Here is a 22,413-nt window from a genome sequence, read left to right on the forward strand (position 1 = left end):
CACAATTAGGGATGCACTGAGAAAAATCCATTATCCGGACAGCGGTATATTGTACAAATACAAGGATTCGTTATGTTTACTAAGGAAATCTGTACGGAGCGTACTTTATCCATATACTACAGAGGTACTGCCTTTTACCCGCTTAGATGTTACATCATGTCGCTGCAGGATGTCTGACATCTAACAATTTTCCGTATTTTACATACGTATACGTATGTTAAATACTTCAGCTATACGTTATATACGTCCATCTGTGTGTAAGATCCAGACCGCCTATAGACACTCTTTCTTTCGCCATGGCTGACGTCATTGAACTACCGTCTTTTGCTTGCGAAACGAGGTTGTTTACAAACGGAACAGAAGAGAGGAAGGAAACAAAAGCCTGGGTAAGTACAATAGTTAACTATTACTTTAGTTAAATATTCCATTAATTATATATTCTTTTAGTGTAACTTGCTTTAATATAGTACTAAGTAAGTAATGTAGTTTATGACTACAATTCTTACTATTGTAACTCGTAAATGATTGAGGAGAATGGAATGGGTGAATCTGAATTTTGAAAAAACTTTGAATATTAATGTTTTGAAACATATTATGTTTCAAGGTAGCAAAATGAATGTTATGTGTTTATTCATTCCATTTTATATGTGACGATTTATTACTTGGTGCAGATTTACTACAGGACTTCTTAACATAATTGCTAATAAACCGTTTTCAGCGCGGAAATTTCCTTGTGTAGTGAAGATTTAGGATTTAGATTTCTGGGCTTTCGGCATCAATGGCCTTGTTACCCCATATGAGGGATGACTTTCCTCGGCGAGTACACTATCCGGGGAAAGGAAGGGAAGAAAGGATTGGGGAAGGAAGAAAACGGCCTGGGACCTATATGTTAGGTACCACTCCGGCATTTGCCTGCTGTGAATGAGGAAAACCCAAGGAAACCTCATTCAGGATGGCTGGACTTAAAATCTTTTGATACTTTTTCGACCGAGTTCTCCCCCGGGATCGAACCCGGAACCGTTCGCACCGAAGGCGAGAGCGCTAGCGACTACCCTACGCGGGGCCACTTGTGTAGTCTAGAAAACTCATTTTTACTAGGATATTTGCAATTTTTTTTTTTGCTTTTAGTTTAACGCCCCATGATTGTACATCAATGTAAGAGAGAAGGTGACAATGAGATACATGATAATGGTGGAATCAAGAAAATGTAAGGAAACTGGAAAGTCTTAAGAATAACCACACCTACAGTGTTCATCAAAAGGCTATTTGTCGGGAGCAGGAATCGAACCAGGGACCTAACGCGTCAGAGGTAAGCGCTCTACTACAAAGCTTTCTTTTGTTTAAAGAACTTGTTTACATTGAAATATATATATTTTACGAAGATACTGACATATTTTACAGCCTCACTGAAATTTAAAAAAAAAAGTAGTCAGGGAGAGTTTACTTGTCAGATTTTTATTTTTTAATTTAATTTATTTTTATTTTTATTTATTTTTGCTTTGTTATGTTCCCTAGTTAATTAATGTTTGGGTTACTGAAAATTAAAACCTTTTTAGTATTATTGTTATGTCATCACTTTGGAACCAAAAAAGTTAGATTTTTTTTCTTGTGTTTTCATATAGGAAGTTGGTAAGTTTGTGCCTTAGCATTGGTTTGGTTTCTAGAACGTAATTGAAGGTCATGTTGAGTTGAGTCTTGGCGGGTTTAGAGTTCGTGAAGTGTCAGGCACTGCTTGTGCCCCTGTCTTCTGTCTGTGATGTTTCCTGGCTTTGGGCTGTGAGGTATTTATGTTGAGGAGTACCAACGCAGGCCGCGTGATATACAGGTAGCTACAACACAGCTTCAACAGCTACGAGTGCCAGGTGTTTAAATTTCATCTTTCGTTACGGCGTGACTAATGCAGTATAGTACTAGGTTCAAATTCTATGGGTGGTAAAAATGGTCGTGGTGTGGTAAGAAATACAACGTAATTGTTATTAGTTTATTAGTGTTTCTTCATAGTATAGTTTCACTATTTCTAGAAGGAATTAAGTATTAACGAAGTAATAAATAAGCAAAAGCACACTTTGATTGGCGTTAACTATTTCTCATACTCCATTGAGAATGTTTTGATCCTCAGTTGCGCAAACATCCAGTGTGCGTTTTTTTGTTTGCTTACACTGCCTTATAGATGAGCTCCCTCGTGGCTAAGTGGTTAGTGAACACGCCTTTGGCGTGGGACACCCGGGTTCGATTCCCGGCCGGGGGCCGCGGTGGCTCAGTGGTAGAAGGTTCACCTCTGGTGCTTGGGGTCCCGGGTTCGATCCCAGCCCCGCCAAGTGAACCTTGTGGTGGACAAACACCGTGTGCGTGGGTTTTCTCGGGGTTCTCCCGTTTCCTCCCACTTTCTTCATTCCACTATTTAATTCATTACTCATCACCGTCTTCATTAGCCTAACCGGCATAACCGTAGGACATAAAACTCAAAGATTTCATTTCATTTTTTCGATTCCCGGCCGGAGCTTATGTGGTTCGGATTCCACGATAATCTGTAGGTCCACGTCTCATACAGCCTTGCTGCTGAAAGGAACGTTAAAATCAAATCAGCACTGTTTTACAGATGCAATTGTTCGATTCCGAGTTCGAATGAAGCTTTTTACGGGCAGGGGGCGACTTTTATATATACAATCCAAGGATTTTAGTTATTAGTCAGTGATGCAATATATAGACCTATATATATTACAAAATTGAAAGTGACTATGTTTGTGACTCTTAATCTCTTAAGAGCTGCGGTGGCTCAGTGGTAGAGCGTTCACCTCCGGTACTTGGGGTCCCGGGTTCGATCCCAGCCCCCGTCAAATGAACTTTGTGATGGACAAACACCTTGTGCGTGGGTTTCCTCGGGGTTCTCCCGTTTCCTTCCACTTTCTTCATTCCACCATTTCATTCATTGCTTATCATCAGCGTCTCCTTTAGCCTAACCGGCATAACTGTGGGACGTAAAACTCAAAGGTTTCATTTCATTTTTTCTTAATCTCTTTGGAATCTTGTACTTAGGTTCACAGCGGAAGCGACGAAATAACTCGACTCATCCATTGTAGCTCTCTTCGCAACCAGTTTCCAAAATGTTGGCAATAAGTTTGCGAAACGGGATATGACGACTCCAATTTTGGGTGAAAAGTCGCTATAAAAAATAATAGAGAAATTCATTGTCTATAAGCATTGTTTTAAAGTTGTAGATGTAAACTAAAGAATATGTTCTACTCACTGGCGCAAATCCGTGGGGGGGATGACGGATACATGTCCCCTCCAATCTTGGAACTGAGGGGGACTTCTCCCCAATAATCCGATTTGAAATGTGTTTTTTTGGGAGAAATTTGATTATTTTTGTCCGATTGCTACAAAGGAACGTGAGATAAAATAGATGTCCCCCAGAATAAGCCTCAAATCTGCAGCCTCCCAACGCTGAAGACAACTCTGATCCTCCACAACATTGTTTTTCAACTTCATAAGTATTTTGGACATCGCCAAAAAAAGTATGGTAACGGTCTTGCCCCCCCCCCCCAATGTTGAAGACAGATTTGCGCCGCTGGTTCTACTCACATCTTTGTAAATAGGGCGCAACCAATCCTTTAATTCAGGGATCATTTCAGGTTGTTTCGGGTATTTTGTTCATATTGTGGTCAAAATAGTTCCGAAATAATTAACACTACAGTACTTACGTTAAGCAATTTTTTTGTAAAAGAAAAAGTGCAGAATAATTAAAAGACCCCAAAGGACAAATATAACAAACATCTTCTTCGCCTTTATTCACGCAATCTATAGCTAATCTTGTTGCTATCGGTAATGATGTATTACGTGTGTTTCTCAACGGAAACTCTGCGAACTAAAGGACATCAAGTTTGTAGTTGTTCTTCGTTAGAGGGCAAGGGTAACATAACAATGCAGGATTGTGGGGCAGTGAGTATGCTGTATTTCCAAACTCTTCATCAGTTGCGCTGATTAAAACAAACAAACAGAAAAAAAGAACGTAAAAACTGTTTTGAACTAATAATGCTTCTCTACAGATGAACATTTTGTTTGGAGCAAAAAGTCGCTAAATGTGTAAGTAGGTAAATCGTCATTTAAAAATCACCCAAAAAAGTCTCCAATCGGAAAAAAATATTTTTTGTCGCTATCGTAGGGCGACCATACGTCCCGTTTTGACCGGGACAGTCCCGTTTTAGTGGCGTGTCCCGGCCGTCCCGTCAGTAGATGGAAAAAGTAGTATTCGTCCCGTTCTATGTAAATGAAAGAAGTAAATAACAAACCCAGTATCTTTACTCCTTTTAAAAGTATTAATAATTAATAATAACAAAGAGGCAAAAATTGAACTGAAATTCCCTATATTAAACATACTCTATAGTTCGCAGTACTGCTCGAAAGGCAGCAGAGGTTTTAGCAGTTGGTTGTGTGTTGAACAAATTTCAACGTGTCTTTCCTTTTTCATAAGTACCCGCTCTGTAACAAAGAGAGAGAGGAGGAAATCTGATATCAAGGCACTGATAAGAACAAAGGTAGATCTAAAAGTCTAGGGTTGCAAGAACCTGTCCCGTTTTTAACTGAAAATTTTATGGTCAACCTACGCTATCGTTGAGGTCGAATTCCCCTTATTTAGCGACTTTACCCAAAATTGGCAACATTGACCCCCACCGAACAACCAGGGTTGAATTCAGGGGGTAGCCCGGGGGGGAATCTCCCCCCCGAAGAAAATTCATTCCCCCCCGGAGAAACTCCCAAAATTTCAGTCACAAAATGTAGAAATTACTTCACCCAATTATTTGCTTTTCTTTCCGTGTACGTGCAGACGAAATCCGATCTCTCAATATACATATAAATGACGCAGACCCATTCTATATAAATGTTAACATGTAACATCTAAGATAGAATACCAAATAGTGAATAAAACTTGTATTTCTTAACGCTATGACTGAGTTTGGCAGAACATGAAATTGTTAACTGTTGAAGAAAGGTTTCTATTTTAGTAGGTACTATACTCTCGCCCTATATTATATATTAGTAGGTAGCACTAGCACAGGTTGAGATACGAAAGGAAAGATAGGGAAGATCTTTCGATCATTCCATATAATCTCTCATGTCAGCAGACTTCAGTTCTTGAAAATATACAGTTCCTACATTATTTGAAATAGGGCGCCTAAATCCCATTTCTCGCATCGGAAGTAACAGACGTAAATGTGTTTTACGATTGTTAAAGTAAACACATCTTTCTTTAATTAAAAATAATTCAGTTAAAGGGTGAGATTCAGTGGGCGTCATTTAGAGGGATCAGGGAGGAACAGTTATCCCTCAGAAAAACAGAGGAATGAAATACATGTGGACATATATAAAATGAAAGGAAAAAAGTAATGAAAAGTGCTCAAAATCAAGGAAAAGCAGGGTTTACTTTTTAAAATTTTCCCACCTTTGGCGGCTGGTCTGTCGATCTCACTCATATATACGGGGATGCCGTCGTATACTCTCGCGCCAAGCGCTGATTTTCCACGACACGGCACTAATCCTACTAAAGATTTCGTCAACTAAACTATTGATGTATATGCAGTGAAGAAACCAAGGCTAATATGTTTGATTTAGAATCAGAAGTGTGAGAAAGAATGATAACTTTTTATTAAGATATTCCTAAGTATGTTTGTTTTAGGGGAAAAAATATTTCAGTTAATTTAAATCTTTTTAAAAATTTTTACATTAGTAACAAACAGTAATTACTGAATATAGGAAATAATAAAAATAGTTACTGTAAATAGCAGTTAAAGTTTAGTGTAAACTATTTTTGCCAGTCTTTATTTAATGTTTTAGATGAAATCAAACGATTGTTTTCTTAAAATTATAATCTCATTGAATATTTATCAGCAATTAGTCTCAATATTAGGTAAGATGTGTATGTGAATGGAATTGTTAAATATGCTGCTTTCTTGAAAAAAATACAGAAAAATAACCCTCCCCCGAGCAGTTGACATTCCCCCCCGGGTGTAAATGTCTGAATTCAACACTGCGAACAACACCCCGTTATCTTTAGCCTAGCCAGCATAATAGTGGGACGTAAAACTTAAAGATTTCATTTCGAACAACACTCCCAGAAACCTATTGTTATACCATTCCCAAAACACCCTTTTGTACAGTTCTCCCTATTCGAAAAAAAATTGTAAATAGCAGTGTTCATACATAAATATGGAACTCAATTTCCCTGAATTTTCCAGGTTTTCCAGGTATTAATTTTTCAATTTCCAGGTCTAGTGGAAGAAACTAATAGTACGAGAACACATAAATTTTAAGAATACTATATTTATATATTTGAGAATGGCCACCCTTCTCCCCAATGAACGATTGCAATTAAATATTGAGTCACAAGAAAATAAATAATTAAAATAAATAAAATTTAAGTTGAAAAATATGAAGTTGAGAAACCTACTAAGGGAATTATATAATACTTTTGTTCCATACTTGAATACATTCAAAATATACAAAAATATTGGCTTGGGGAAGAAAAAAGGGCCCGCGAGATTTTAACTGATTCTTATAGTACTCGACAACAGAAATAAATTACTGAAAGAATTTTCAAAATCGGCGCAGGTAAACATGCAGAAAATCGCATTTTCATGTACCGGTTCAAAATGGGGAAGAAAAGACGACCGCGAAATTTTAATTGATTCTTGTACACGACGAGAGAAATCGATTAGTGAAGGAATTTTCAAAATCGGCGCAGGCAAACATGGAGAAAATGGCATTTTCATGTACCGGTTCAAAATGGGGAAGGAAAAAGGTTCCGCGAGATTTTAACTGATTCTTGTAGTACTCGTCGAGAGAAATCGATTAGTGAAGGAATTTTCAAAATCGGCGCAGGCAAACATAGAGAAAATCTCATTTTCATGTTCCGGTTCAAAGTGGGGAAGAAAAAAGGGCCGCAAGATTTTAACTGATTCTTGTAATACTCGACGAGAGAAATCGACTAGTGAAGGAATTGTCAAAATCGGCGCAGGCAAGCATGAAGAAAATCGCATTTTCATGTATCAGTTCAAAATGGGGAAGAAAAAAGGGCCCGCGAGATTTTAACTGTTTCTTGTAGTACTCGACGAGAGAAATCGATTAGTGAAGGAATTTTCAAAATCGGCGCAGGCAAACATGGAGAAAATGGCATTTTCATGTACCGGTTCAAAATGGAGAAGGTAAAAGGTTCCGCGAGATTTTAACTGATTCTTGTAGTACTCGTCGAGAGAAATCGATTAGTGAAGGAATTTTCAAAATCGGCGCAGGCAAACATAGAGAAAATCGCATTTTCATGTACCAGTTCAAAATGGGGAATGAAAAAGAACCGCGAGATTTTAACTGATTCTTGTAATACTCGACGAGAGAAATTGACTAGTGAAGAATTGTCAAAATCGGCGCAGGCAAGCATGAAGAAAATGGCATTTTCATGTATCAGTTCAAAATGGGGAAGAGAAAAGGGCCCGCGAGATTTTAACTGTTTCTTGTAGTACTCGACGAGAGAAATCGATTAGTGAAGGAATTTTCAAAATCGGCGCAGGCAAACATGGAGAAAATGGCATTTTCATGTACCGGTTCAAAATGGGGAAGGAAAAAGGTTCCGCGAGATTTTAACTGATTCTTGTAGTACTCGTTGAGAGAAATCGATTAGTGAAGGAATTTTCAAAATCGGCGCAGGTAAACATAGAGAAAATCTCGTTTTTATGTTCCGGTTCAAAATGGGGAATGAAAAAGAACCGCGAGATTTTAACTGATTCTTGTAGTACTCGACGAGAGAAATCGACTAGTGAAGAATTGTCAAAATCGGCGCAGGCAAGCATGAAGAAAATCGCATTTTCATGTATCAGTTCAAAATGGGGAAGAAAAAAGGGCCCGCGAGATTTTAACTGTTTCTTGTAGTACTCGACGAGAGAAATCGATTAGTGAAGGAATTTTCAAAATCGGCGCAGGCAAACATGGAGAAAATGGCATTTTCATGTACCGGTTCAAAATGGGGAAGGAAAAAGGTTCCGCGAGTTTAACCGCTACGATGTATGTTCACGAATGTCCCCGTCTTCTCAAATTTAGTTAATTACTGTGACACTGAAACATGTGACACAGAGTCACATTGTGGATGACTGCAATCGGCAACCACTGCACATATACTCCTCCCGCCCCACAGTTTGATTATTTCGATCCATTCCTCACGTGCTAACGGCATGGTTCAACATCTGCAAGAAAGAGGTAAATGTAACGTTCAATTGGCAATAGCTTTTCACCAAATTAAGCTTCATGAAATCTGATTGCATATTTGACATACTGAGAAAATTCTAGTCCGTGGCCATATGTATCACATATCCCATCAATTCATAAAAATTTTGAACACAAAATTACGGTCGTCCGTGTGACGTACTCCCAAAAGGCCTAATGTGTATCACCCACCTCACATTCAATGAAACCACATCCGTGTAGAATTTAGAAAGGAACTTCTTATGATGTATACAGGATGTCTCAAACGTTCCCTGACATAGGATAACTCTGTTATTATCAGAGTTACAACAAAATGTAAGAGGAAAAACATCTCGAAATATGACGTTTTCAATCTAAAGTGAACACTTTTTAAAAAAAATCGGACGAGATGTTTGTGCTGTATACTCTTTATGCACCCAATTTTAAATGAAAATGCAACGTTGTCATTTACCTGGACCCACAACATAAGTGAATGAAGTTACTGTTTGAAACGGGGGCTGGCCATCGACATGTTAGCGTAAAAGACAGTAACTTCACTCACTTACGTTGTGGGTCCAGGTAAATGGCAATGTTGCATTTTCATTTCACATTGGACGCATAGCGAGTGTACAGCGCAAACGGGTCATCCGATTTTAAAAATTCCTTCACTTTAGAATGAAAACATTATATTTGGAGACGCTTTCCAAAGTAGTATAATTTAGTTTGTTTAAATTTACAATTTAATACAAGTAGATTCGGATTTATATGCGTAGGATTTTGTATGCATCTAACTAATGAATTCTTTATTTTCATGCTTAACTTAGTGACTTGGCTTTGGACTGCAACTGATTATTGTAACCCATTATTGCTTGAGAAGAAACAAGATATCCGAATCTTCATTTGGAGAAATCAAACGTCTATTGGAAAGCTGGGGATTACAATCATTAATTTCTACATTTCAAGGTGCGTAAATTATATATTCTGTGTTTGTTGTTAAATTACTATTACTATTATTGGGTTTAGAATCAATCAAGCACTTCATGATATTTTATGGGGATCAAGATGGGTGCCGGATAGATAAGTATTTGAGCGTCAGGCTCTTATTTCTTTTCAATTTAATATTTAATCAATGATTATTTTTCTCCCTCATTATTCCACCAAATCGTATTCCAAGATCATATATCCATTTTTGATCGATATATCCATATTTTTGATCTCTTTCATATTTCTATATTTTCGATTTTTGATATTGTTTATATTTCGATATTGCTGTATTTTTCGATATTTCGAACAAGTTTCGATAGTTTGTCAATATCGATTATCTATATCTAAATTCGGATATCCCAAAGCCCTATCGAACCCCCTCCGAAATGAAGTTTTTGGCTATGGACCTGATTAGGGATGCGCACGAGACAAGACGAGACAGAATTTTTGTTACGAAATTCGAGACGAGATAGAGCTCTTCCAATAGAAACGGATCCAGTTTTCGAGACGAGACATAACTTTCGCGGCACCTTTTCGAGAGGAGACAATCTCAAATCTTTTCTCTTGCGCATCCCTACACTTGATCATGAGGTATCAAAAAAAAAAAAAAAGTTAATGAGAAATACCGGTAACATGTAAATACAATATAGGTAGCTAAAACATTTTTGTTTTCATTCTTCAGTAATGCATTATTATTAATCTCAGGGGGGCGCGGTGGCTCAGTGGTAGAGTGTTAACCTCCGGTGTTTGGGGTCCCTGGTTCGATCCCAACTCGCGCCGTGTGGACTTTGTAGTGGACAAACACCGTGCTCGTGGGTTTTCTCGGGGTTCTCCCGTTTCCTCCCACTTTCTTCATTCCACCATTTCACTCATTTTTCATTATCTCCGTCTCCTGTAGCCTAACCGGCATAATCGTGGGACGTTAAACTTAAAGATTTCATTTTTTATTAATCTCTGTATTTTATAGTGTATTCTCAAGCTTAAGGTGATGTATAATTAAATTTTGAATTCAGTTAACTTATTTTGTTTCTCAGATTGTTTTTAAAATGTATGTACAAACGTTTATTTTCATTCTTGAGAGTTTAAAGTGACGTATAGTTATTAAACATAGTATTTAATATTGTACTCTTAACGTGGAAGTGATATACAGTTAACTTTTGAATTCAGTTAACATTTTTCTCTCTGAAATTGCTTTAAAAAGTATGTAAAAACGTTTTTATTTTATTTCTTGAGTGCTAAAAGTGATGCAAAGTTATTAAGCTTACTACTTTATATTGTATTCTTAACCCTAAACTGATACACAGTGCGTTTTTGAATAAATTATGTCAAGTTATTTGAGTGACGAACACTGGTAGAAAATCCTGACTACTACTGGAACATTTTGATTTTAAGGTGACGACTACTGGTGCAAGGATTTTAAAATATTGTTTTTCCTCCAACGGCTACTCCTTTTTTAATTCTAACTACATGGTCATTATAGGAAGGATCAGTGAGTCTTTCCAACTATGGTACAGCTCCGACAGATTCACGATGCTCAGAGAAGAGACAAAATAGTATGTTTTCAACCTTAAAGTGAGAACCACTGGCGTTTTTACCCTGCTATGCAAAAGTAAGTGAGTACTCCAATGGAGTTCCAATGCGGTACTTAATTTCTGCGTTTTAGATATATGGAAATACATGTCTCTAAAATGTAAAGAACTGATTTTTTTTTTTTTTTACTGAAAACTGCAACTCGGTAAGCCTTATGGATACCGAGGTATGGGAAAATAAACTATAGGTATGTGGGGCTTGCATACTTGACGCTACAATTCGGAAATTGAATTAAAATATGACTAACGGCTATCAAGATGTTGTCAAATAAAGGGAGGACCAACACAGTTAAGGGGTTTTCGTGTTAGATGCTAAAATTTCCGAAATCGGTCATGGAAAGTTAATAAACACCAGTAGCAATTTCATCTTAAAGTAATTAGATATCTTCATGGAGTGTTAGAACATCATGGAGTCTACCAAAATTAAATTTTAAAAGCTTTTGAAAATATAATCTGACATTTGTAAACAGTATTTGAAATATGTGTTTACCCAAAACTTCCAGCTAGTACATCTAACATCTGGAGAAACACTGTGAAATAAAAGCGTACGAGATCTTGAAATTTCGGAAACAATTATTGGTGGCAACAAAATTAAATAAGATGGTACTTCTATGGGTTAAATGAGTACCTCAGTACAATTTCGATCGAAAGATTAGTTCAGTCCTAGGTTTTCTTCAGGCAATTCCAAGGGTTCATCGAGCTGTGCAAAAGAATGAAAATTCGCTGTCAATATCTAAGATAGTAACCAAGATATAAAGAATTATATATTTTATGACGTAAAAATAGAGATCTTTACGGATTTGTACTTTTGGCTCTTTCCTATAAGAAAAAAAATTCAGAAAACTACTGTATATACCTTAATAGACAATTCAGTGGGCGGGGACACAGTAGCTTAGTGGTAGGGTATTTAACTAATCTTTTTTTGCAGAAACTATTGGAGTATTCACTTAACCTGTAGAGATACGATCATACTTAACTCCCTATTTAATTTTAAAATTAAATAAAAGGAAATATTTCAGTGTAGCGACCCACGATTATGCATTTTAGTCTCAGGGAGATTATGATTAAAGCAAGTGAATGTTGTTGACAGAATTGATGGAATGCAAAGGTGGGAGGAAAGAGAGTACCCCGAGAAAACCCACGAATACGATGTGCACTACAAACTGACTTGACCGTGGATCGAACCAAGAACCCAATACACTAGAGGTAAGCACTCTACCCCTAAGCCATCGTGCCCTCGCCCATTTAATTGTCTATTAAGGTATATACGGTTGTTTTCTGAAATTTCTTCTTCTTACAGCAAATACTCAAAAGTACAAATCCATGTGGGTCTCTATTTTTACGACGTCATAAAATGCATAATTCCTTATATCTCGCTTGCTATATTAAATATTGACAAAAAATGTTCACTTTATTTCAGAGCCCGATGAACGCTTGGAATTGTCCAAAGAAAATTTAGAGCTGAATTAATCTTTCGATCGAAATTGTACTGACGAGTCTGAGGTACTCACTTAACCCATAAAAGTACCATCTTATTTAACTTTTGTTAGGATCAATAATTGTTTTCTGAAATTTCAAGATCTAATACGCTTTTATTGTATGGTGTCTCTCTAGCTGCTAGATGTACTAGCTGGAACTTTTAGGTAAATACATATTTCTAATACTCTTTACAAATGTCAAAATATATTTTACAAAACTTTTAAAATTTAATCTTGGTAGACCCCATGATGTTCTTAAACTCCATGGAAATACCTAATTATTTTAAGATGAAATTGCTACTGATGCTTATTAACTTTACATTACCGGTTTCGGAAATTTTACCACCTAACACGAAAACCCCATAACTATATGGATCCTCCCTTTATTTGACAATATCTTGATAGTCATATTTTAATTAATTTTCTAAATTGTACTGTCTAATATGCAAGCTCCACGTACCTATGGTGTCGCTTTTTATTTCACCATATTTCGGTAACTGTTAGGCGTACCGACTTGCGGTTTCGGTAAACACACACCTCTAACGTTCTTTAAAACGTTATTAAGACATATTTTAGAATATTTAGAAATGAGAGTTCTGGGAATATCATGGTACCCGAAAACCCCCATCAGGGCGTGTGTGTAGTGTATTTAATTGAAACTACTTTTGAGGTTGTTGTAAGCCCTCGTAATTACGTTTCCGAAACTGCACCATCTAGTACGCAAACTCCACAGTTCTGTAGTGTCGCTCTTTATTTTCCCATATCTCGATATCCATAAGGCTTACCGAGTTGAGGTTTTCGGTAAACAGATGTCAGTTCCTTACATTTTAGAGACATATATTTTCATATATCTAAAAAATACAGACATTAGGTACCCCATGGTAGCCCGAACACCATTGAGGTACCCACTTACTTTTGAATGGTAATACATTTTGAGTTGTTGTTCAGCATCAATAAACACTTCATAGTTTTTCTACGTGCAACCCAAAAGTCCATACCTGACCGAACAGATTTTGTCCATTTAATCTCAAAAATGTTAAGATACTTTGTATTGTTAAGTACAACCAAATTAAGCACACTGAATATAACATTTTAAATATTTTCTGATTTTTGTTGCAGGTATTTCGTGCATCAAACCAGGATTCTGCTTGAAAGACAGTCAAAAGAAGCAGTGTAGGTTGTGGCTAAAAGTACGCCCTTTCTGAAGACAGACTCAGTTGTACTTACATTATTTTGTACGAATATATAACCCTAATAAAGATACTGTACTACAAATTATTTCTTTCTTCCATAAATTATAATAAAATATTATCTCTGTTTAAAGAAAATGATTGTTAATGTTAAGTCATTTTAATTCTTTTTCTCTGTAATAAGAACATTATCCCTAGCAATATTTTTTATCTTTGTGCTATTGCGATTGGATGAAGTAAAATTCTATACGAAGCACTATTATTTCAGACATGCATTAATAACTAATGTATTGTTCTGTATGTAAGACAATGTGTATACTGAACATGTCTAGCGAAGGTGTTGTTTTAATACAGAATCTATAACTCAGCTTTTCAGTAGTCAACTTTATTGGGAATCCGAAGAAAGAAGTTAAAAAAAAATGTTGGACTTACCAGCGTGTGTGTGTTCGAATTCTGGACTAATCCAAATTATCCAGAGAAATCATTATATATTTCTTTGTTGCTATTTCAGATGTATCCTTTATCCAAGTCGTATGAAACGGAGACTTCATACATCGCTATACTTTGTATGAACTATGTTCCGTATTTACTTAATCACTTTGTAACTTTCTCTAGTGTTGACAAGGCCGCAGGTGTCAATCGAATAGTTTAGTGTTTTACTCATGTCACCTTGTGACTAAGGTACGTCCTGTCGGTATATATATGGTACTGGGTTCAATTAGCGATAAAATACATTTTTAGCGTTAAACAAATGCAAAAATCTACACGAAATGAGATACCGTGATCTCTGACTTACGGATAACACCAAGCAACTAATGGTACTGAGTGTGATTGAGTTTACTAATTACTATTTGGCTAAAATCAGTGTTCTTTTATCTATAGTTCTTTTCGTGCTTTGAATTGCAAAGTTTGAAATAACCGTTTTAAATTATTGTGTATATATATCTTCCGAGTAATTCTGAGAATCATTGCTCTTTCTTTAAGCAATGTATGAGACTGTTAAATTGCTCTTTCCTTAAAATGTTGCACTAAGAAGGATGCATCCAGGAAAGTCCAAATTTGCAGAATGTCTATAGCAGGGAAGAATAAATATGTTTAGTCGATGGCTGCACAACGCCTCCGCTGTCACCACGTTGTCACACAGCGAATACAGCGAACGTTTAAGAGTATTCTGCACTTACTATTAGGTATCGGCCTGGGAACTTTGGCGCATCTACCCAGTCTCCTTCTTGGTGTTTCATTTTTAATGGCGAGTACTGAGTAGGAATCATATTGTAAGCGAATACGTTTCCGGCTGACACCACACTTTTAATTATTGCGACATTTTAAAAAAAAAAAAGACATACCTGTTAATTAAAATGTACAGAGAAGTTATTTCTGGAAAATTCTATTCAGGCCTCTTGTGGTAACAACTGCACTTTAGTAGAAGATACTATTAAGGAAAAGAATGAGGTAAAATAATCTTTATATCGTACAAGCAATGGATGATAACAGCTTAATAAATGATTGTACGTAAATCTTGTTTGAGTTTGAATATAGGATTGTATAAGGCTGTGCATTTTGCATTATTATTGAGGTGCTGCAACTAACTAACTGCAAACCATATGATAAATTCTTACAGTAATATATCACATATTGATTTACTCTGTATGGAAACGAAAATAGTTTAATATATGGTTAACCTCCTGTGCCCATAATTTTAAAATTAACGCTTGTGTCACTTTTCAACACTTGACTTTGCAGTAGCTTTCCAACGAATTAGCAGGAAGCCCAAACTTATAGGACACCCTGCAGGTAAATACATTTCTTTGGACAGTTTCACTGCTCCAAACTAAGATTTGAAAAGTGTAGTATTGTTAATTTTATTATTATTGGCACAAAGGAGATCAACCATATTTTAAGCTATTTTTGTTTTCATACAGAGTAAAACAATATTTGACAACATTACAGTAAGAATGTATCATGCACTTTGCAGTATGTTGCAGCACTTTAATAATGGTGCACTATACGTACACTCTAGATCCTGCATATGTCCGATCCATACATTACAAGAAGGCAATACGTATTCGATACAGGTAAAATCTGTATATTTCATATGGACAACCTATTAGCTATATACATCCAATCTATACATTACATATGGCCAACCTGTACGCGACATACGTATAATCTATATGCTGCATGCAGACAGTCTGTAAGCTACATATATGCACTCTGTATGGTGCATACGGATATTCTGTATGCTGTATCTGGACAAGCTGTGTGCGACATAAGGAAAATCTGTATAATACATACGTACAATACGTATACTGTATCTAGTCGTACGTATGGGGCACAAGTACAATATAGATGCTGTCTCGGGGTTGAACGCAAGAAACATACGTACAGAACGTATATTGCATACTTCTTGAAATCATGCTCCGTCCTGATAGTCAGTGTATGTCGTCATTATTAACCCACATGCTACATACGACCCTGACGTCACAAAGCTAGATATTACCTCCGTATATACTTGTTACTGCAGATAACGTCACACGAATGACGTCATTGCACTTGTGCAGACAGTACGTATAATACATACTTTTTCAGCTATACGTTTGCTGCAGGATGTTATATACGGTTGTACGTTAAGTCCAGAAACTACAGGAATTACGAATGTAACCTACGTTTTTAAGTATGCCACCTACATTTTTTTTTCTCAGTGTGCGCACGAGACAAGATTTGTGGCTGTCTCGTCTCGAAAATGTGCTGTAAAAGTGATGTCTCGACTCGAAAAATGTATACCGGTATTTCTCTATTGGAAGAGCCGTGTCTCGACTCGAATTTTGTCAGGAAAATCCTGTCTCGACTTGTCTCGTGCGCATCCCTAGACACAATGTATGCAGATAGAGGCACTAATACATCCTACAACAATTTAAAAGAAAGAGTATGGAAAACTTAAGCAGATTGAAGCGCTAATTCTTTCTTTGTAACAATTATGTTTTCCTTGTTGTTTAAACAAGAGTATTTGTATCTCTTTTTTGCATTGTTCCTCTTCTGTTATTTGCAGCAGTTCCCTTGTATTAATTTCCTTCCTATACATAACAATGTATGAACACGTAACATCTGAATCAAACACGCATAAACACACACGTTGAACTACCAGACATAACCTATTGTATGGTAGTTAATACTTCCTTGTAAACCTAGTGCGGAGTAACAAAAAACCCTTTCTGACACTGTCATTGTCATTACTTCTCATCCTCTCCACGCGCCCTCCAATGATCCGTCATCATCACAACTATGTTATCACAACTAGTCAGCAATAGAAAGCAACAATAATAGCTTCTCTTTTCCTGATTCAGCGAATGAGTTTGACGTCATTTTATCCCCCTACTCTAATTCCCCTCTTACTCCACTTGTTGCCATAGAGATCTCCACACTGGTTTGCCACCGCATCAACACTTTACTCTCTTTTTAATTGCTGTAGTATCATGGAAATGTTGCTAATCTTGTCGTTACAAAAATATAAAACTATCTTGTTAAGAAAAGAGTTTGACATACATAAACAAGCACATGATCTTTGGAAAGATACGTTAAAAACAAGTAGAAATTATTATCGGCAATTTGCCTTTATCCATTCATTTCTTCAACAATTATTGTTTATTTATTACTCTTATTTTTTCCTTCCGTTTTCGATTAAATTGTACGTCAAACTATTCTCTGTTCTATAGGTTAACAAGAGATAAGAAACGAATTATGGTGATTAATAGCCAGTAAAACTATGTCAAACATACAGCATTGTCATTGATGAGACTCAAATCTAAGAATAAAATTTCGTGTATTTACTAGTCTACGATCGAGCACTATCCAATCACGTCAGCTGGTGTCACTTGAAGTAATAGTTTCAGCCCCTGGAAACAATTAATTCGTATCGTTTTTCGGTTACTTCAGAGATTGTGGAATCTCTAAAGAGATGGTTCACTTTTATTTCGTTTATTTTTTACCTAAAAAACTGTGATAGGATGTAATAATTTACAATAAAATTATCACTGTCATCGTCAGTTCTTGGTTTCTTCAAACAGAAAGTATGGCATACATAGTAAAATGGCGTAAGGATGAAAGAAAAGAATACGGAAAACTGTTCCTTATGCAAAGAACGTTTGAATTGAAAACATTTCAAACGGTACGCTATGATTATTAGCAGTCAATTGGCAACAACTGATACTGGGGCGGATACAGGAATTTTTGAGGGGATGTAGATCTAAAAAAAATAAACTTGAGACATTTTTCGATATTTGGTTCGCTAACTAAAAGTGTGGACTACGGTGCTTCATAATACATATTTATCTCCGCCCTTCTGGAGGCGGCATTGAGGAAAGCTATGCTGTTCAACAACGAGAGAATCCAGGATTACCACTGGAAAAGCATACATTATCTACATCTGCAATGAGTAAAGAACGCATTCAGAATCTTCCTTTTGAGAAAAATTTTAAAACTTTTTTTTTAAGTCTTTGAACAAGCGCTTCATTAGGTACTAATTTATATATTTTACTCCTCATGGAGGGGCGCACGAGCCCTGAACCCCCTTTCTGGATCCCACTGGGCGATGCCCGGACAATAGTGATAACTTAGGAAAAAGATTAAATAAAAATTTTAGGTTTCTGAACAAAAATAACTTTGTATACTGTTAGTATAGTTAGTCCTGGGGCTTCAAAATTTAGATTCGGCGTAACAAAATACATCGAATCCATACTCTGCGGTTTGCTGCGCACAACTTTTGTTTTTATTATGGCTATGTTACGTGAATTTTCCCTATCCAAAATCGCTCAAGCTTTTCACCCATAAAAAAATGGACTCGGTCAATTGTTCTGGGCTTTCGAAATTTGGATTCTTTGTAGCAAAATTCATCGAATCTTGCTACAAAGCGTCACGCTCTGGCGTCCGTCGCACAGAACTTTTATTTTTTATTAGTTGGATTAGGGTTTAGCGTCCCTCTCAGCAGCGATGCTATATGAAACGTGAATCTACAGCTTAACGTGGGATCCGAACGATATGAGCTCCCGTCGGGAATATGGACTGATTGAAATGTACTTCGGATTATAATTATCATCTACTTGGAACTGTGTTATCATGTTGCTTTGATTGAAACGTGAATCCTCAGAGAAATATAAGAGGTTCAAAATTTATGGGTAAATAGAGTATCTCACAAGTCCCTCAAATTAGGACGATGGAATTAAGCATATATACTCCTCATTAGAAAAAAACAGACACTTGTCCCTACTCTTGAAAATTCCCGTTTTAAAGGGGTAAGAAGAGGGCATGTTCTGTATTTTTGCGCCACATTGAAAGCGATAAGGGATGTTGACTGTCGTTTATGATCGTATCACGGGAAAATGGCTTATTATTAAAAATGAATCTTGGAACATAATAGACCTTCCTTCCTCAAGGTGGGTTTATATTGTGTCACTTTTATTAAAGACCGTATCCTAAGGGGTAGCAGTTTAAAGATTATTCCAAAAAGAGTATCTACGGGTTTTTGTTATTACAATTTCATTGAAATATGTATCCAAAGGCGGAAAGGGCGTTCGAATATGTTTCATAAACCTATTCTCCACATGCAAAGAACGGGCACGTCAGCTAGTTTTCTTATAAAATTTATACTTGTTTGATGTGGCAATATACAAGATTGAATAGTTTAATTTCTCAATGACTCTAGAGTTTAACGCACATTTGCTAGCTGTTCGGATGCTATTTACTTTGGAGCAACAATAGGGGAGAAGAAACCATGGTGATCCTGAAAAGAATCTAATTCGAGATTTCAACACATTTACACATTTTATGACTTCTACATGGCAGGAAAATGACCCTCCGTTGTTTGTTTCTCCGTCTGTTTGTGAGTTTGACCGTTCGTTTCAATTAGTTCGACTTGCCTGGAGAAGATGCCATTGTACGTATCTGAATGAAAATTCAAACCTAAGTTGCAGATTCTGCACTAGAAGGGGTACAATTTTCTTTTTACCCTAAAAGTAGTGGTTGTTTAATGGAGGATGATGTTTTTAAATGCGAGTTTCTTAGAAACAGATCTAACGATGTTTTTTTTTTTTTTTTTTTTTTTTTTTTTTTTTAATAATATTGTTCCGGCCAGAGTATGACTTCTGACCAGAGTATTTTGTATTACCTACATTAATACGAACATTTAAATGCCAATTAAAGTCTAATGAAAATAATGTTACATTATTGAAACTGTTACGATCTATTTAATTTTAATAAAGAAGTCATACTCTGGTCAGAAAAATATTAATTATTTAAGTAATAATTCCAGAGTCAAGATGGATGGACTAACGATTTTATTTCTCTCTCTATATAAACATGTATGTATGTAGGTAGGTATTATGATGTTCTCCTAACTTCTCTAACTTCTGAAGCAATTTCAACCAGACTTGGTGCACATATGACTTACAACCTGAAAAATATGCTGTGGTGGTAAGATACCCCTAGTTCCCTTAGAGATAGAAGTGAAAAGGGATGTTATGTAAAAATATTTGAAAATTATTTATTTTTGTGTCGAATACATCGTTTCCAGCATTGTTGAGGTAAATATGACACACCCAATAATGTTTAAGTACAAGTTCAGTAACATCGGTATGGGGGTGAGAAGGAGTGAGAAATAAAATGACAAAAATAACTATCGTATCTATAGTTTTCGGTCTCACTAGGCTCATTGGTGACAGTTTCCATGATTTAACCCAAACTTAATCTTAAGTAGAAATTTTCTAAAAACTTTTAGAAACGAATCGAACTGTACAACCTTCTAGAAGATTTTAAAAAGGAATACAACTCGGTATCATTTTAAAGGAAGAAAGTAGAGATTTTCTATATTTTTTCGTCACATTGAAATCGGCGTTAGCTATTGTTTGTGATCGCATACAAACATTTTAGGAATGAATTTTGGAACGTAGTTAAAACCTATATCAAGTTGTATTGTTATTATGTATTTAATCATAGTCAGTAATCAACAGCAGTTATCAATCCACTTTGGATTAGGATCTTTCCAACTTTTCTTCACAATTTTGGCTAATTATTTTCTCACGTTACTTGATTTCATTTCTGGGAGACCCGGGTTCGATTCCCGGCGGGAGCTCATGTGGTTCGGATTCCACGTTAATCAGTAGGTCCACGTCTCATATAGCCTCGCTGCTGAAAGGGACGCTAAACTAAAATCAACTCAACTCAACAATTGATTTCATTTCTTAATTTCCAGAATGGGTGCCAGTTATCAGTTACTACCCCTGCCTCCTAATCATGGTCCAGGATTCGAATCTGGTGGCTGATTCTCCTAACTCAAGTTTTCATAGTTTTTTTTTTTAGTTCCTCCACGTATTGTAAAAATATACGTTATCCAACTTTCTTTCTCCTCTTTTCCTCGCAGTCGTTAACTTTTGCATTTTTCCATTGGCCATGATAACTTGAATTTATTGTCATCTCTTAATATTGCTTTTCATCTTTTTTATTTATTGTTCTGTTTCTTTGCATCGTGGGCAAACGAATTATCTTTTAATAAAAAAAAGTTGGACTTATATTTGTGCTCATATTAGTCAATTGATACACTAGGATCACGTTCCCAAAGGTTATGGGTGAATATGTTTGTTCCCTTGCAATTACCAGAAAGTATATATACATATTCAAAAAGTTAGTGATGTAGCTAGGGGGAACTGATCGGATTAAATACAGTGATATTAAAAGAATTGACTCTGCTTATGTGCAGTATGTTTCATTTGTGATCCCGATGTTACGACGTGAATTTTTAATTTATCAAACACACAAATACACAAACACACACACACACACACACACACACACACACACACAAAGAGTACAGAAACTCTATATTTAAACCTTCATAAGATTTCAGCAAACTAGCATATTTCATATTTTCCAGTTATTTTCTACAGGTATAGAACATGCATCAAAATTTATCATTTGTGGATGCAAATAGAAAGCATTGAGAAAGAACGTAGATATTTCTAAGTTTTTAAAAATATCATTGAGTTCCTGTTTAAGCTTATATACAGTATTGTTTTATCAAAAGTAATTCATTCGTTTAAAATTCTGAATTTCTATTTAAAAAATCGCGACAATTAAGTTGGAAAGCAATACTTTAAATTATCAACCCTAAATTAATCAATTAGTAATTGAATCATCATTCCCGCTTTTTACAGGTTGCTCTTGTCTAATAATGAAATCCAATGTTTTTTAGAGAATCTGCTTAATGCACAATAGAAGCTCACCGAATTGCCAATTATGCTATTTGTTCTTGCATTGGTAATTTCCATGAATATATTGCTATCCAAAATACATCTTCATTACTGTACGAACGGTGAATCACTCTTACATTCAGTAACAACTATATAATTTATGCCGTTCTTTATTAAGCACAAACAGAATAAGTTCCTTATAATATCTAAACTGTAATTTGCTAAATAATAATAATAATAATAATAATAATAATAATAATAATAATAATAATAATAATAATAATAATAATAATAATAACAATAATAATAATAATAATAATAGAATACACTGCAGCAGTAACGCTCTCCGCTCTCCTGTACCTCACGCTCATCCAGCGACTACGGTAAACACAACCAACCTAGCGCATCAGCCAAAGTCAGCACTACTATGCTGGTCAGGTAATACAACGTAGTAACACCCTAAGTTTTTTGTGATGAACCAATATTGTATTCACTGATTTTTATGGCCGCGTTTCCATTTTCTTCCGTTTTAAGCATTTCTGTAACTATTTCAGCATCATTGTATTCCGTACAATCTCCTTTATAACCAAGATTAAATGATAAATTTGAGATTTCAGTTTTTTCTAACGTTTTAAAATTTCTTACATTATATTCTTACTTTAGGTATTAGGTATTTCTTACAATGTTTGCTATTTTAAAAACATTACTG

The 22,413-nt window shown here is 35.9% G+C and overlaps 1 protein-coding gene across 1 annotated transcript in view; it reads right to left on the reverse strand.

Annotated features, from left to right (window-relative positions):
• Positions 1-22,413, reverse strand: part of LOC145690531 (sodium-dependent proline transporter-like) — a 527,499-nt gene that overhangs the window by 191,454 nt on the left and 313,632 nt on the right. The gene's annotated exons all lie outside the window — the stretch shown is intronic.

The sequence above is a fragment of the Thermobia domestica genome, chromosome 7 (genome assembly GCF_964235325.1).
Source record: "Thermobia domestica chromosome 7, izTheDome1.hap1.1, whole genome shotgun sequence".
NCBI classification, from domain to species: domain Eukaryota; kingdom Metazoa; phylum Arthropoda; class Insecta; order Zygentoma; family Lepismatidae; genus Thermobia; species Thermobia domestica.